Below are 16,514 nucleotides of genomic sequence, written 5' to 3' on the forward strand. Positions count from 1 at the left end.
TAAAACAGCTGTCCACAGCTGTAAAACTAGATTAGAATAGTGTTTAGTCGGAATAGTAATTAGCAGCAGTTAAAAGTTGTTTTCGAAAAGCAAGATGAGAGGATGTGCTTTAACCTTCAGAACCCTAAAACCTGCCAGCAGCTGTGAAAGGCAGGTTATCTAAGAAGAAAATGCTTAAATTACACCATTTAACAGAACCAGTCTCATGGCTAGTCTGAGAGCAGAAAATGCTTTCAGCTAAATCATGAACTAAGAATGAGGAGATGGAAATAGCTGGAGGCTCAAAGGCCGAAATCAGAACCTACAACCAGAGTTCAGGATTAACAAGGTGACAGCTTACTCGGCCTGAATCAGAAACTGGCAACGGTTTTCAGAATTTTGGCTTTTGTGATGAATTAACAGGCCCAGAACAGGCTCAGGAAACACTGAGAGTTAGCTGACAGCCAGCAGGAAGGTAATGAGCAAGGTACAGGGATTTAGCTTCAGCAAACACCAGCTGAAAGCGAATTGGGCAAAATTACAGAACTGAAGTGGCTGCAGAGTTTAAGAAAAGAGCTTTTTGGTTAGACTGGAGGCAACCTGAGAGCACCTTTTCCTGTTCCTGTGCCATTAGGTTTTAACAGTTTTAAAGATTTGTTGTCCGCTTCCTTTCAGCCTTCCTCCATTGTCTTTTCATGACTCTAGCGGGGTCATTAAATAGGACAGAGGTTTTAGGAATCACTCGTTTTTCCAAAAAGATCTAAAATATTAAACAGGAAGTATTGAAAGTCAAAAAGTAGATCCTCGGTGGAGCGAGACGCCAGAACAAGTAATCAAAATAGACTGACAGACCAGAGATACCACTGAAAATGTTCTGAAAAGGTTCCTGTGCAGATGTATGTGCAGGTATCAAAGTGTTTCAGTACAGTGCGATTTAATTAAAGAAACAGGCTGACTTTGATGGGATGGACTTTAGTTTTGGCCTCTGCTGCTCCAAAATCTTCAAATCCCCAGTGTTACAACTCTCTACGTTGAGTGACCTTATACATAACATTTGCAATTCTAAAAGTTGTCAAAAAATGACAAGGAACTGAACAACAAATGTCAGGGTTAAAAATACCATCCCCGAATGTGAGCGAGACGCCTTGACAAGAGCCGAGGAACAGGGGTTTGTGCTCCAAGAGACCAGGATACGTCCCATTCATGTTTATCCACGGGGAACAGTCTGGTACACTCAGCCAACACTTCTGAGATGGCAGTGGATGAGTGAGCATGCATGTGTGTGTGTACAAAAGGGAAACACATTTGGGTCCTGTGTTGACACATATAAAAATATTCATAGCGAGTTGAGCTCTTCAGGAGATGTGCAGTGCTTAGGGCATTTCAAGATCATATGTCTGCACGTACACAAACAGCAAAAAAAATATAAATCCAGACAGACGTAAAAAAGTACATTGCCTTGGGGTTGTTGCAGTAGCCCATACATCCATGCAGACTGAGCCTGACAAATGTGTAAAATGCCAGGGGCCCTCTCATGAGTGGAGCAATAGGTCAATATCATGCATGATGGTTGTAGGTCTCACCCAGACAGAATCAGCCTGTCAGATTTCACACTTTCCATCCCGTCTGTCTGTGTTCCCAGCAGGGATTCGTGGTCCAGTACACATGGTTGTGGGATTTTGTTTGTGAGGCTGTGTCTTGTGAAATCCATTTGGGCTTTGACTTGAATAGGAGTGTCTTGTCGAGGGGTTTATACATTATTCATGTTTTACCCAAATTCCCTCATCCTAAAACGAATGCTCTTATACTACCAATTGCATAAGCAGGTGTAATTTAAACATGATTTAGGTTTCTCGTCATTTTGTTTAAGTCAATCAAACCATTTGGGTTAAATTAAGAAAAGACTGCAGTCCTGGTTAGAAACTAAATAGTCAAGGATGACTTGAAGCAGGAGACGAGCAACTTTTTCCCAACATTTAACCTAAATCTTTCAACTTGCACAAACCAAAATCTGTTATTTCAGTGGACTTACTCTAACTGTACTCTAATCAAGTGTTTTTGTTGTACTATTAATGTTCTTGTGGTAGGTTTGACAATACTTTGATACTATGGGCCTGCTACATTCCTTAACAAGTAAGAATCAGGTGTGTCAACCTGCACCTGATCTGTTGTTTCCAGCTTCTAAACATTGAAGATAAGAGAAGAATTGCAGTTGTGGTTCATAAAATTATTCATGTTAGTTGCTAGTCAAGGCTAAGGTTACCCATACACAAGTACAGCCTCCCTGCCCTTACTTTCCACCTGCTCACCACTTCCTGCATTGGCAATAAGTTTTGGTATTGGATGTGGTCCAATGGTGAATGAAATGCAAAGATACTGAGCTGCAATTTCCCACTTGAGCAGGGGTCATTAACTCACAGACAAGTCCTATTAATTGTGAAGAAGTTCCACTGGATCTGCTAAATAGACTACCTCAAGACCGGTTTTCTTTTCTTTTCTTATTTTTGCACTGGGTAGCTTGTTGTGAGAAGATCAACTTTATTGATCCTTCATTGGGGGCATTTGTTATCCATCCACCTTAATAGCTAGATGAGTGGATGAAGCAACAAAGCACAATAAAACATGAACATCTCTGATTCAATTCAATCTGTCTAAGCATTTGAAGGAGTCCTGCTTTAGTTTGGAACAGACTCACGATGAGTCCTTCTGCCAGTCAGCGTTTTGTCTCCTTTTGTTTTGGTGTCATGGTTTTTCATTTGTACCACGTACACATTAGGGTGGCCACTGTCTAGAATAGTCAAGTCATGTAAGAAAGCAGTGGCCACCACAATCACCATCATAACTGTTCAACAGAAAACCTATGGTTAACTTCATAGAGGGTTTGTCCGTCTTCATGGATACAATGCGTTTAAAACCTTCAACCAATACAGGGTCCAACTGTAGGTATCTATAATAAGAAACCCCACACACATGAATGGTAAAAATGGTATTATCTGTCCAAGAAGAGCAACAATGCGGATATCTAAAATGTTTCTTTTGACAAGGAAGAATCTGTAATACACCCCCAATCTAGCTATTAAATCTTAAAATGCCTTGCCATAGAGATTATCTTCAGAAGCCTTGTAGAGTCTATACCTGGATGGGACAGAGCTGTTTTTGTGATGCACATCAGCCAGAGGTCTTCATAATGTTTTGGCTCATCAGTCACCCTCTTAGCTTGTTAGTGCCCTCTTCAAGCCGACAGAAAAGAATGATGGCTTGTGACCATCTCACAATGTCACACTTCATGACTCATTCCTTCATGTATTCTTTGCATGCTCCTTCTTCTTTTTTTTTTTTTTAAAAAAATGTGAAAGTACAGCCATTCATCTGAGTTTACCTTGGAGGAGAATAGACAGCATGTTACAGGTGTCACCATTCTAGAGAATATAGATGTTTGAAGAGCGCAGCTGCGAGCCGTGACACCGCTACAGTCGCTGTGTTTGGAAGCGAGGACCCAAGGGCAACACAAGCACACCGCGCTTTGATATGATGTGTTGATCAGTTGGTGAAGAGGCCTTTGATGCTGCTGCAGATGTGTCTGTGCACTGGTCAGGAGTCAGTGCAGTAAAGGAGTGTACAGCTGATACTACCTGCCTGTAACAGACTGGATCAAAGGATACACAGAGGCAGTAAATTCACTTCTTTCTGTAGATGTACATGATAACATACAGCAAGTTCAAAGTTGACATGATGATGTGTCCCTAATGGCACCAAAAGAAACACTCCAGGGATGTTCCTGATGTAAAGATATGTACCAGTGACATGTAATGTAATGTAATGAAATGGTCTTTTGAATTGTTTTGAGTGCTGTTGCATCTGAAATAAGGGCTCACTGGATGAATAGATTATCCGAAGAGCTGCATAATGGCATCCTGAAGGCCAGACTCTGAAACTATGACTCAAAGATGGACTATTTTTGTAAACATAACTAATGATAACTCAGTCACTTCTTTTCCTTCACTGTTCAGAGGTTGGCAGTACTCAGTATGTTAGTTATTGCCAACAAATCCCATAAAAACTAAACCAGTACACTACGGTGCAGTAACTGTCTTCAAACCGTGCGTGCTGGTGGAAACTGACTGAACTGTGCAGCTTTTTCATAAAACTAAAGTTTATTGACAGACATGGCCAAGCAAACTGCGGCCGCTCCGTCCTGTTTCACAATGACTGACAGCTGGTTGTTTGAAAGTGTCGTCACTGACCTGTAGGACATAAAAACTGTCTTATATCTTCAATAGCACAACCTGCCCCACTTGTTGGGGACAGGTTTGCAGTTTTTCGCTCCAGATGTGACATAATACAGTTTATTGTCATTATTTTATAGGTTCCACTGAGGTTTTTTACAACTAAAACATGCCGTTTTGTTGTAATTATGCAGAAAATGGAGGCAGTTGCTTGAATTTCTTTATTTCCAGGAAGAAGGAAAAGCTCAATTTAAACTTGAAACTAGCCCTGAAAATGGATGGTGCTGGAGCATAGTTTTCCACTTTCCTACCTTGACTATTGCACTTACTGCCGAGGCTACTGGGTCACAATGGAGACATGAACGTTTCAATAAAAAGTTCATATGATATATACTTACATTTTTTACAAACTGACACGATAATTTTTCTAAAACAGCTGGTCACTGCTGTTTATTGCAAAGGTGTCTGAAACAGGAGAAAATAGAACTTTTAATTGGGGACTATTTTAGCAATTGACAGTATAAGCTGGGTGCCTTGGGAGTATTTACTCTTTAAATATACTACATGTGTTTTTTTTTTGACTACTGTGGGTTGCCTGGAGGTTAATTGCACTTTTTCTTCTTTTCTTTGAATGCCAGTAATATACATACCAATGAGATTTCCTGATTTTCTTTCTTTTTTGTTTTTGGTTGAATTGTAATTTAATTTTTCTTAATTTGTGTTCATGTTGGCAGTTCTTCTGTTTGAGAGTTGTAATTTTTGCCCTAATTAGTTCGTAGCAACAATTATTCATACTGACATCAATACTGATTAAAGAAATAATCTGACAGTTTGTTGTTGTTTTTTTTTGTGAGAGAAATTTATGCACAGCTGTGTCTATTTCATCTATATCTCTTACTTTCATTGCATTTTTTCTGTCCTCCATAGTCCCCATTTTTAACCCTGCTTACAAAGCTCTGATTGGCTCTGGTGTTTCTGCCACAAAGGGAAACCTTGGCCAATGAACACAACACAGTCTGGATAGCCGAACAAACTGGAAATCTGGGCAGTGATTTGGGAGATTGGAACCAGTCTAACTATAACCACTGGGCTGACATGACACAAAAGTCTCACAATGGCTGTAATGTAGCTTTAAATATATAAGTACCTCAAATTGCTGTTAGTTTTAACCTACTGCTGCAGTGGGTGTGCAGCATGTAGATATTTTCCCTCTGGTTGGATTTGACAGTGGAACCATATAAATACCATGCATGTCAAGGATAGTAGTGGGTAGTAGGACAGTAGGCAGCACACCCACTTTAATTATATATATTGCGTTCCACTGATTTGCACAGTGGGAAATAGATTGTGAAGCAGAGCGGGGAGACCTGAGTATGAAAGATGTGTTACGATTTGATCTCATGCCAGTGGGGAGACTGGAGGCTCCAGAGCCAGTCAGCTATTTCAGTGCACTCAAGCTGACATGTTAAATATTGTCTCCAGCAGGGAGAAGGGGATTGTGTTTGGGCCCGAGCCATCTCATTGTAATTGGTAACAACCACATGGACAAAATCGACTTGAGTGATTGTACTGATTGCACTTTGTACCCCCATTCATGTCAGTGCAATTACTGAGCGGTGCAACAAAATCATCCGTCTTGCCCAGCAGAATCTGCAGTAAGTGTAATGTAATATAGTTTAGCACATTATGTTCTGTCAGGTCAAGTACTCAGAAATAATAACTGCCCAACATATTTTCTGCTAATGAACAGAGCCGCATGTAGTGGTTTCTGCAGTGTGTGTGCGATTAGGGCTCTCCAACAGGGGAGCAGATAATTAGCAAGACTGCAAATGAGCAAAGTTCTAACTTTGTAATGACTTTTCTTTCATTGTGCTGAAAAAAAATTAGAAAATTCCCCCAAAAAAGCATCTGACCAGTTAACACCCATTCAGTGTCTGCTGTTTAATTCAAAGGTTAAATGAGCACCAAGTACTTGCATGATATTTTCATGCATTAGATACAGCCAGGTCCATTAATATTTGGACACTGACACAATTTTCAGCATTTCAGCTTTGTATAGACCACCACAATGGATTTGAAATGGAGCAATCAAGATGAGCTTTAAGGTCAGACGTTCAGCTTTAATGTGAGGGTATTTACATCCAAAGCAGGTGAACAGTGTAGGTGTAGTGTTTGGTTGCAAATCCTTTGCAGTCAATAACAGCATGAAGACTTGAACCCATAGACATCACCAGACGCTGGGTTTAGTCCCTGGTGATGCTCTGCCAGGCCTCTACTGCTGCTGACTTCACTTCCTGCTTGATCTTGGGGGTATTTTCCCTTAAATTTTGTCTATCTTTGAAATGCATGTTCAGTGAATTCAGGTCAGGTGGTTGACTTGGACATTGCAGAACTCCCACTTTGTTGCCTTAAAAAACTCTTTGGTTGCTTTCGCAGGATACTTCAGCTCATTGTCCATCTGCACCTTGAGGTACTGAAGCATTTGGCTGAATATGAGAAGATAGTATTGTGCAAAACACTTCAGAATTCATCCTGCTGCTTTTGTCAGCAGTCGCATTATCAATAAATATAAGAACCCGCTTCAATGGCCATACATGCCCACGCCATTACACTACCACGACCATGCTTCATTGATGAGGTGATTTGCTTTGGATGTTGAGCAGTTCCTTCCCTTCTCTATACTCTTCCCATGCTGCTGAAAGTCTGCACTTAAATCACATATTGATTGTTTCATTTCACCTCCACTGTGGTGGTGTACAGAGCTGAAATGCTGAAAATTGTGTCAATGTCCAAATATTTATGGAGCTGACAGGATACAAGAACACGTCAAACAGAATGTACTGGTATTGAGTGGAAAGTAATTTATGCTTCATTTTCCTTCTAATAATATTAAGTTGTGTCCTGCAAAAAAACGGATGCCAACGTCCAGGCTAATGAGCACTGTGTGACTCTGGTACATGAACTAATCCGGAGAGTCCCAAAACCCCCAAGCGATCCTGTCAGTCTTCCTCAGCATACAGGCACATGTTTAGCATGTACAGGGAGTGTTGAGGACTGTGAGGATATATTTGAGGGTTGGTATCAGCAGCAGTGCAACTCATGCACGATTATCCCACTAAGGATAAATTAAGTAAGGGGGAAACATGGCAGCCAGTAACCACCTGTACTTGCAATAATATCATTTTTTAGCCACTTGGGGGCAGCAGAAACTAGCATGAAGGGAAAATCACATTTTAAATTGATGGATAATGGATTTACACATCTAGTGGTTACAGCAATTTAATCTGGAGTCAGGTTTCTGGCCCTTGATGAATGTCAGTGTTTGTTTTTTTGCCAATTTCTGATGGAAATATCAAATATCTGATTGCATCAGTATGTTCACCAGCTGCTGTTTGGTGCAGGTGTTGTACGGTGTCTTTTCCGAAAACAGAAACAGTTTTCAGTGGAACCAGCTCACATTGAAAATGATGCAGTAGGAGCAGTGAGAGTGAACAGCTAAATAATGAATTCACTTTAAAGCTCCATAAAGCTGAGAGGAAACTGCAGGTTTCAGGTGACGATTCTCACCGGTATGAGTGACAACTTTCACATTCACATTGTTTACACATTAACTTTTGATGCTCTGCTACTCTATAAATATAGACCCTATTCATAACTTGATAAGCTCCAGGCTGTTTGTGCATAAATTACCTTAACTTTCTCTCAAGCTCTCATTGTATATAATGTATATTGTGTTTTCTTTTATGTCTTTTCTTTCCAGAACATTTAAGGCTTTCCAGATATTCAACAATTGATATAGTACTTACATATTTTTTGTATTTGCCTTTATATTAAAGACAACTGTTATTCTTTTGCATGTATCTCACTATAATCATCAATATATCATTAAGCAACTCCAAGTACTCACCTTTGCACATTTAGGAATAAACAGTTTCCTTTGCGCAAGCCTGACTCCTGAATTCAGCATGTGGGTTCTCACTTCCTCTGTTCTTAACAATAAAAATATGGTCCTTTATTGGTTGCCAGTGTTAGCATAAAGAGCACTACAATGGGAATACCTTATTCAATCTCCTCCAGATGTGGTCAGACTTGTTTTGTGATTGGATCTCACTGAAGTTGTTGCACTTTGTACAGTTTGGCTAAATTCTTAAGAGAAAAGTCCACCCAGCATGTTAAAGGTCACCTAACTTCACCTCTTCCTATCTCAAGAAAGCCCAGAATAGTTCCCACAAACCATTGATTTTTTTTTTTTAGGAGTAAAATACAGGTTTGAGTAAGGTCAGGTGAACAAGTGCGTTTGCAATATTCTGTAAATACTTTGAAAATGACAAAACTCCAGCTCAATTCCAGTCCGGCCTCCACTGCTCCTGCTGTGAGTGGCACCAAAAATGGATTACGTTTCCAGACCCTGGACTGTAATCAGAGACGACACTGCCAATAGAGCCAAGGCTGGCCAATTGACCAACAGGCAGCGGCATTTTTCATCATCCATTTAAAGATCAATATGGGGGACCTGAAGCTCATCGGCTCAACCGTACTGAAGATAGGATGAAATAAAATTGAATAGCTGTGTCTACAGAAGAATGAAACAGCAGCAAGGGTTAGAAAAAAGCCCTGGGCATAATGAAGGGTTTTTTGTTCCCTCTCCTGGGTCAGGTACAAGGAGAGAACAGATTGGAGTGCTTCCAGTGAGCAGCGAAAGATTTTATTATGAATCTCAGGAGGGCAAAAGGAAGAAGAAAAGTCCAGACCTTAGAAAAGCAAACAAAGACAGCAAGAAAAGAAACAAGTGTAGAAAAAATATAGAGGAGAGAAATTGACAAGATATGGAGGGAAACTTGGCAGCTGTTAGGTTGGAGAGATGTAGATTTAGTGACCTGCAACAACACTGAAAAAGTATGCAAACCCCAGTAAGAAAATACAAAAATGAACGCTGTGACATGTGCACCTTTGTTTTTGTATTCTGTTTTCATATTTTGTTCAAGCGCAATAACCTTACAACAAATGCAGGCCAAGTGGCTAGTTCTGAACCATAACTTGACCACAGATCAGTTTTGGCATTGGTTTAAAGCATTTGACTGCATCATTCATCTTTACTGTGTTGAAAGAGGTGATTTTGCACACATTTTCATTGTCCCCAGAGGATGAACCCTAATGACTTTGGTGATTTTGAACTTGAAATGTCACACTGGTCGGTGATTGCTTAATTCCAGCTTTTATTAACTTTTTATCAAGTATCGCCATCAGATCAAAAATCCAGCTTGTCTTCAGTCCAGCAAAACTAATGACATTCTCATCAGCCTTAGCTGCACTTTGTGTTTTATGCAAATGAGGAAATGCTAGCAGGCTAATATGCTAATCTAAGACGTTGACATGGTAAATATTTAACCCAGTGGCTTCAGCCATATTAGCATGATGACTTTAGCTGAAGTTACACACACACAGACACACACACGCACACACACCCACACACACCTACACACACGTGTGTGTATATATGTATATATATACATATATAGATAGAGAGAGAGAGAGAGAGAGAGACATATATAGATGTATAACATGTTGTTTTTTATGTTTACTATCACTGAAATGCAAATGGTATCCTCTCTAAATAACTGAATTACTTCCAAGTTAAACAGAGTAATTCTTATTGTAAACAATCAAAACAAATATTTTAGAAGGACTACAGTGAAAATAAAGGCCCCAAGTAAACAATCAGTGCAACCAAAGTAATCCTTGGCACACAAGAAAATCTGAACAATCAGCCTAACTGCATGAACATTGTGATAAAATGACCAGAAAAGTAGAACTTTCTCAATGTTGGATCAATAACTTGCCTCTATCTCTGTGTCTGCATCATGGCTACCAAATGGAAAAGAATTACTAGAAGACCTGAAAATTCAGATTGTAAGACAATGGAAAAACAGTTGCATCTGTAATCATGAGGTATCAAACACACCATAGAACCACAAATTAGATCTGCAATAGCCGTAAAATGATGCCACTGTCCTGCAGACAGGGCGTACTTGCCCTTCTAAGAACAGAGTTGCAAGTGTCTTAGATTTAACACAGGGATTATCAATGGAAACCGCAGTTTTTCATGACAGTGCAGACAGTCTGAAGGGCAGCTCACAATGCCAGCCTCTATGGACAGCATCCAAGAAATCCCCCCAAAAAACCAACCTTGCTTGCTGTACTGAACCAAACTGCAGGTTAAAACTTTGTGAAAAGACACGGACTTAATGACAGATGCAGAAATTTGTGCAACACTGGTGTCCACTTCACCATGTGAAACATTTGATTAGCTTCCGTCTATCAGCTTGTTTGGCACACCTACAAACAAAACTGCTTAAATGGAGACTGGGAAGAGTTTGGTTCCCACTGCCACAAAAAGCAGACACTTTTACCTCTGATGTGAATACAAAATCCTGTCGGGAGAGATCAGTAGTTTAAAAATATTTTTAGCACTGGTCTTCAGCAGTACAACAACATTTTACCAAGAACTGTTTGCTGAACCAGTTCAATGTCATTTTTGTGTTGACAGCAGCCCCTGAAAGACACTATTTGTTGGGCTTTTCCAGAGATTAAGGATCACAACCTGTAAATATGCTTTATTAGTTGAGGATCTGTTATTCTTTAAATGAACACGGCAGCTATTACTGAGTGTTTAAGTGTGGAGATGTTGGTAAGCTGTACACAGTTGAAGGTGCTCAGTTGAAGGCCTTGGTTATCTTGCAAACTAAGTTCATAATGGAACTGCCCACAATTGTTTGGTATTTATATAATACAAAAATGTGTGGGCGTTTACAGTCTATACCATGGTCTTTAAGGGAGCTGGTACAGCCATAAAACACTAAATTTAGCTTTTAGCAATCTTTACAGCTATTATTTAGAATATGAATAAAACGGCATGGGGAGCGGCAAGGACAATGAGGGAGAAGGAGGGAGATGTTGCTTATTTCAGTAACAGTAGAGCATTTTACTGCTCCTTTGTTGGTGAAAAAGAAAATCCAATCATTTGGTAAACGCATGCTAGTATCTTTATTAAAGTGAAGTAGTTAGGCATGCGTCATACATGAATAATAGCCTAATTTTGACCATTACCCGTGATGAGTAAGTGAAAGAAAAACTGAAATGCACTGCAAAAATAGCCTATTGTCAATATTTTAGAGAGAAAACATCCAGGAGATTTCAGTGCTATGAAGAGGTGCCAAACTGGCCCCTTGTAGTTAAACCCTGGGTGTCTGTACATGTGTTTACATGTGCATGAGTGGTCAGCTGATTTTACAAGGGACAAGTGTTTAGTATTTTGGACGTTCAGTTTTTTCATCTGATGCCGCCGTCTTTTAGATTACATCACAGCAGGATCCCAGTACCCGACATTTTTCCACTGTAGCCAAATCTGTAGATACAGGATGCCAAATGAACCCCCACAAACTGCCTCAGCAGGCACTCAGCCTGTGGAATCTTCAAAGATGGTATTGATCGCCACACAGCTGTCCACAGGTACACTAAGAGAGAGAAATCCTAGAGAGGGTAAAGTACAGCACATAGGTATTACTGGTGTTATTGCACTGGTATTTCAGATAGGGGACCTGGAAATATTGTACAGCACTGAAACAGGTAGGTAACACAATGCACTTGGCAGTTTCCTTGAAACCCCAGGATGTAATGTTTCAGGCTTACATTCTCAAAAGCATTTGACTTTTTTCTTTAAACAGTGTTAGAGTTTAAAAATATATCGACTATATATATGTTTTTCCACCCAGGGAATGGTGTTCTGTTTCAGTATTGGCAGTGAAACAACTTCCAGTTACCCAGACTTTTTACTGTCTTTTGTACATCTGTAAGGTCTCCAGGTTCCAGACCAAGCCAGAGACCTTGTCTTGAGTCAGATAAGACCGAAGTTGAAAATCACCAACATCTAAGTTGAGCTTTGTGACTCAGCTTAAACCTGAAATGTCAAAGTGAAGTTGCTCTTCATGTTTTCTAATGTTAGGATTGAGCAAAGACTCATGTATGTTGACACAAACTATATTGCTTTTGTAAAGTGCCTCAGAGCGCTATATGACAGCTGCCCAGTGTGCAAAAGAATCTGATATCTGGTGACAAAAGGGCACAAAGGGTAATTCTGTGGCATTGACTCAGCTTTGCCAAAACTGTAATTCCTTCACACAGTGACAGAGCCAGTCCACTATTGGAATTACCCTGATGGCAACCTTCAGATATGAACAGCCACTTATTTCACTGGTACCCCCTTATTTCAGCTAGAAAAAAAAACATTACCATTAACAGCGTGCAACAATGCAATTGTTTGACCTCTTCTATAAATTTTACGTTTCTTAGGTATTCAAATGGCCATGCAGCTCCAGATTGTTCAATTTGACCCCTTCAGGAACCATGCTGAGTGTCCTGGAGCCTGCTATCATCCACAAATGGAATATGGATCTTTTTCAAAAGCTACAGCTTGGGGGAAAGGTTGAGGCTGGCGGTGATATGTAAGCAGACCAGACAAGCCAAAACTCTGACAAAAAAAGACCTGTAACTGAGATCTGATTATATCTTTGCAACTTCAGCCATCGACTACCATTATATCCAAGTGGGTAGTAGTTAGCAGATGAAGAAGAGGACTCAATAAAAAAGTCTAGATCTCCTGGAGTCAAATGGTATTATAGTGGTTTACATAGTTACTGACTGGCCTCAGATCATCATAAAGGCACATGGATTGTAGTCCAGCTACAGGTTTGACAAGAAAAAAAAAAAAAATCACCAGCTTGCACAAAACAAGGACTGTGAGTGCAGCGTTTTCAACATCAAGACCTACATTTGCCACAGAAAAAGTATAAGCGTTTGTTTAATTGGGATTAGAACTTGTGTGACAATCTTCTGATCTTTTATAGAAAATATAAAAACTTTCAAGCCTCACAGTAACTGTTTTAAGATATTATACCAATTGTTAGTCACCTTTTGTGTTTCTTTGCAGCGGATGCAGTCTGGGGCAGATTCCACTATTGCATTTAAATAGGAAATTCATACTGTTGTTACTGTGAGGCAGAGAAAATTACAATTTTACACCTGAAATTGTGAGCTGAAATACAGCCTTGTGAAACATCCTGCTGTAGTCTGGGTTGTGAGGGTGGCCTATCAGCTGCTGGTCCAGCCAAACTAGTACCATTGTTACCAATACGTTTGCTTTTTATGGCACAGTGTAAGTTGTCGTAGGGAGCGTGACAATTCTGAGATGCACTCTAAACATTTGACCAATCACAATAGAGTTGACCAGTCAGAGCAGACTGAGTTGTTTGGGAGGAAAGCCTTGAACACAAAAATGGATTGTTTCAGACGGAAGGTGAGAAGAAATGCTGCAGCAATGTACAGTATAAGACAAATGTGTTTTTCAATATTAAACCATGTAAACCTTTTCTAATAAACCCCAAAAATGTGCAAAATGTGGGCTCTTTAAATGGAGTTTTCTTCTGAACTTACAAGTAAATGAGAAAGGCTGAAAGAATAACCTTCCACGTACCCTTTTTCTCTGTGCCAGTGCAGAGTGACCTAACATTTCATGCATTTTAGGCGAACTTAAAAGTGTAGGAACTGGCTGCACACCAAAACATTAGGAAAGGTACTGATGCCTTCATGGATGATAGAAAAGTGCGCCATGCAGGGAGATTTAGTGCAGGTGAGGAAGAAAAACTGCTCTCCTTTTCACTCTCTCCCTCTGTCTACATGGAGATTAATTTCCACTCCATATTAGGTACTGAACTCATTCCATCTTCTCATTATCATGTTGATACAGACACTATTTTTTTTCCTCAAACACTTTGTCAGGATTAAAATATTTTCACATGAAAGACAAAGATGACTAAAATACACCTTCGGACTTGGATGATGAATACCAGAGAGGATCTGCAGGGGTGTTTGTGTTGGTATGTTGGTATGAGGTGATACTGAAAAGAGATCTGAGCTGTATTCAGGCTCTGTTCCTGACATGTTCCTTCCCTTCTACTCCCCCGATGAAACCCTTTATCTTCCGGCATGACTGCAGGAAGCGCCGCTCTGTTTAAACAAGCGTGGATATGAAGGGGAAGTGAATGAAATGAAGAGAAAAAAACAACAAAGAAACAACCAAAGTTCCACATTCTTTCAACTCATGCAAAGTTGTTCTTGGTGAATAAAGTTTATTTTGATTTAGTGTAAAAAAAAATTCATCAAACACTCATGTACACTCTAAATTCTAACACACAGGATCAAACGCTTTTGTCTTTAAAAGAAAACCAAAGAATCTTGCAAAAATGTCCATCATTCAGAGTCACCTTGTTAACACAGTGTTTCAGTCATTGCCTTTATTATAGTCATAACTAAGTTCTCAACCTTACTTTCACCAAATTCTTGACCTTAAGCTTTCTACATTTATGATTATTAGGGTCGGAGCACCACAGAGTGTTGTGAGAACCCTCATGGAATGCATTTGTTTCTTTTTCTTTTTTCTACGGATTTTGGAATTGCAATTTTGGCAGGATAAAAATACTCAAAAAAGTGTGGAAATGGTTCCATAGCGCCACCTGAAATGTTTTATATAGGACCTGTACGTGTCACCTAGAGCTGTGAAATTTGGTACACATATGTAACTCATCAAGACGGACAAAATAGTAATTGTTATTATATTAATATTAATATTATATTAATATATTAATATATATATGTTATTATTATATAAATAGTTATTCCAAATCTGTTTCTATATACTTCAATTTCCAGTTCGATATGGAGGATAGTACTGTCACGTCCATGTCTAGACTAATCTTACATCTTCCATAGCACTGGCAGCTAACCGCAAGAACCCCCCCCCCCCAAAGTGACTCACGTGGAGGAGCCATCATTGATTCAAGTGACCAATAACCCACTGACCATCCTGAAACCCCGTCACCATCCCATTTACATCTGAAATGCTTTGTGTGCATATTAACATAAAAAAAATACACCATAAGGGTGTTTTTTGTTGCATTATTCACAGTCTGTTCAAAAACCATGTCTGGATTTATTTTGGCTTTGCTAGTAGATGGATTTTTCATCCGTAACGCTGCAGAATCATCTGCAGATTCAGGATGACACAGTCTGATGTTTGCCATGTATATATTTCTCATTGGCACCTAGCTACTTCTATTGATAATATGCATCTATGACTGTGCTCTGCCTCAGATAGAATACAACACATGAGATGGAGACATCATTTTCTTTCCACTGATTGTTTGCAGAGGTAGATTTGCAAAGAACACCTCTGTGACACATTCAGTAGCTTTTTCTCTGTTCCAGACTCTCGGCTGAATAATAAGGGGGACAGAGCTTTTGAAATAGCAGCCCAGAGGCTCTGAATACTCTACCTGGGGAAATACAGCAAGTTAAGTTGGTGGATTCTTTTAAATCTAAGTTTCAAATGTCATTTTTTTTCACCATCTCTTTTGGTTTTGTTGGGGTCTAGTTGTTATTCCGCTCCTGGGTGTTGTCATTGTTCATTTTAATATGACTGTTCAGTATTTCTACTCTATTTTTACGATGATTTCATGAGTGTTTGTAATATTGTGATCCTGCTGTGTGAAATAACCACTGTATTATTATTATTATGATCACTAATACTCCCAGGGTCTCTGCATATACATCCCTTGTATACTTGACTCCACTGATTTCCATATAAAATTTGATATATTGCCAAAAAAAGAAATATCTGTCATGATTATCTAAACTTAATAAAAAGAACACAATCAAAACAATGTGTGAATAAGCTAATTTTATTATTGTTTAGCTAATTATAAGGTGGTTGTTATTAAATTCGGACAGTTATTTAGTTGACATTTCAGTGATATTCAGTCATTTTTTATTATAATAAGTGATTGTTTCCATCATAAATAATGATGGAATTTGTAAAGACGTGATCATAACGAACATAAAAAAACATTTTTTTTATTTTTAATAAAAATGTATTTAAGATATGTCCCATGGACTTCAAAAGTCCCTCAATTATATATTGACCCATATATATTGGCACAACAATATGGCCCAAAACAAAGAAAAACTGGATATTTGCTGGATATTTGCTCTTTCAAACAATTAAAGCCCTCCAGGAAAGAAAAGGCACCTTACCCTTAGAAGTGGTGGGAGGTCTTAATTATAAAACAAATGAGGAAACTATTGAGTGGAAAACAGAAAGGCTTCTTCATGGAAAATTACCAAACATAATAATTTCCCAAATTAAAGCCTGTCACTCCAGTTGAGGTCCTGATTTGAGAATTTACTGTCACTATGCTC

The sequence above is a fragment of the Amphiprion ocellaris genome, chromosome 10, assembly GCF_022539595.1.
Source record: "Amphiprion ocellaris isolate individual 3 ecotype Okinawa chromosome 10, ASM2253959v1, whole genome shotgun sequence".
NCBI classification, from domain to species: Eukaryota; Metazoa; Chordata; class Actinopteri; family Pomacentridae; genus Amphiprion; species Amphiprion ocellaris.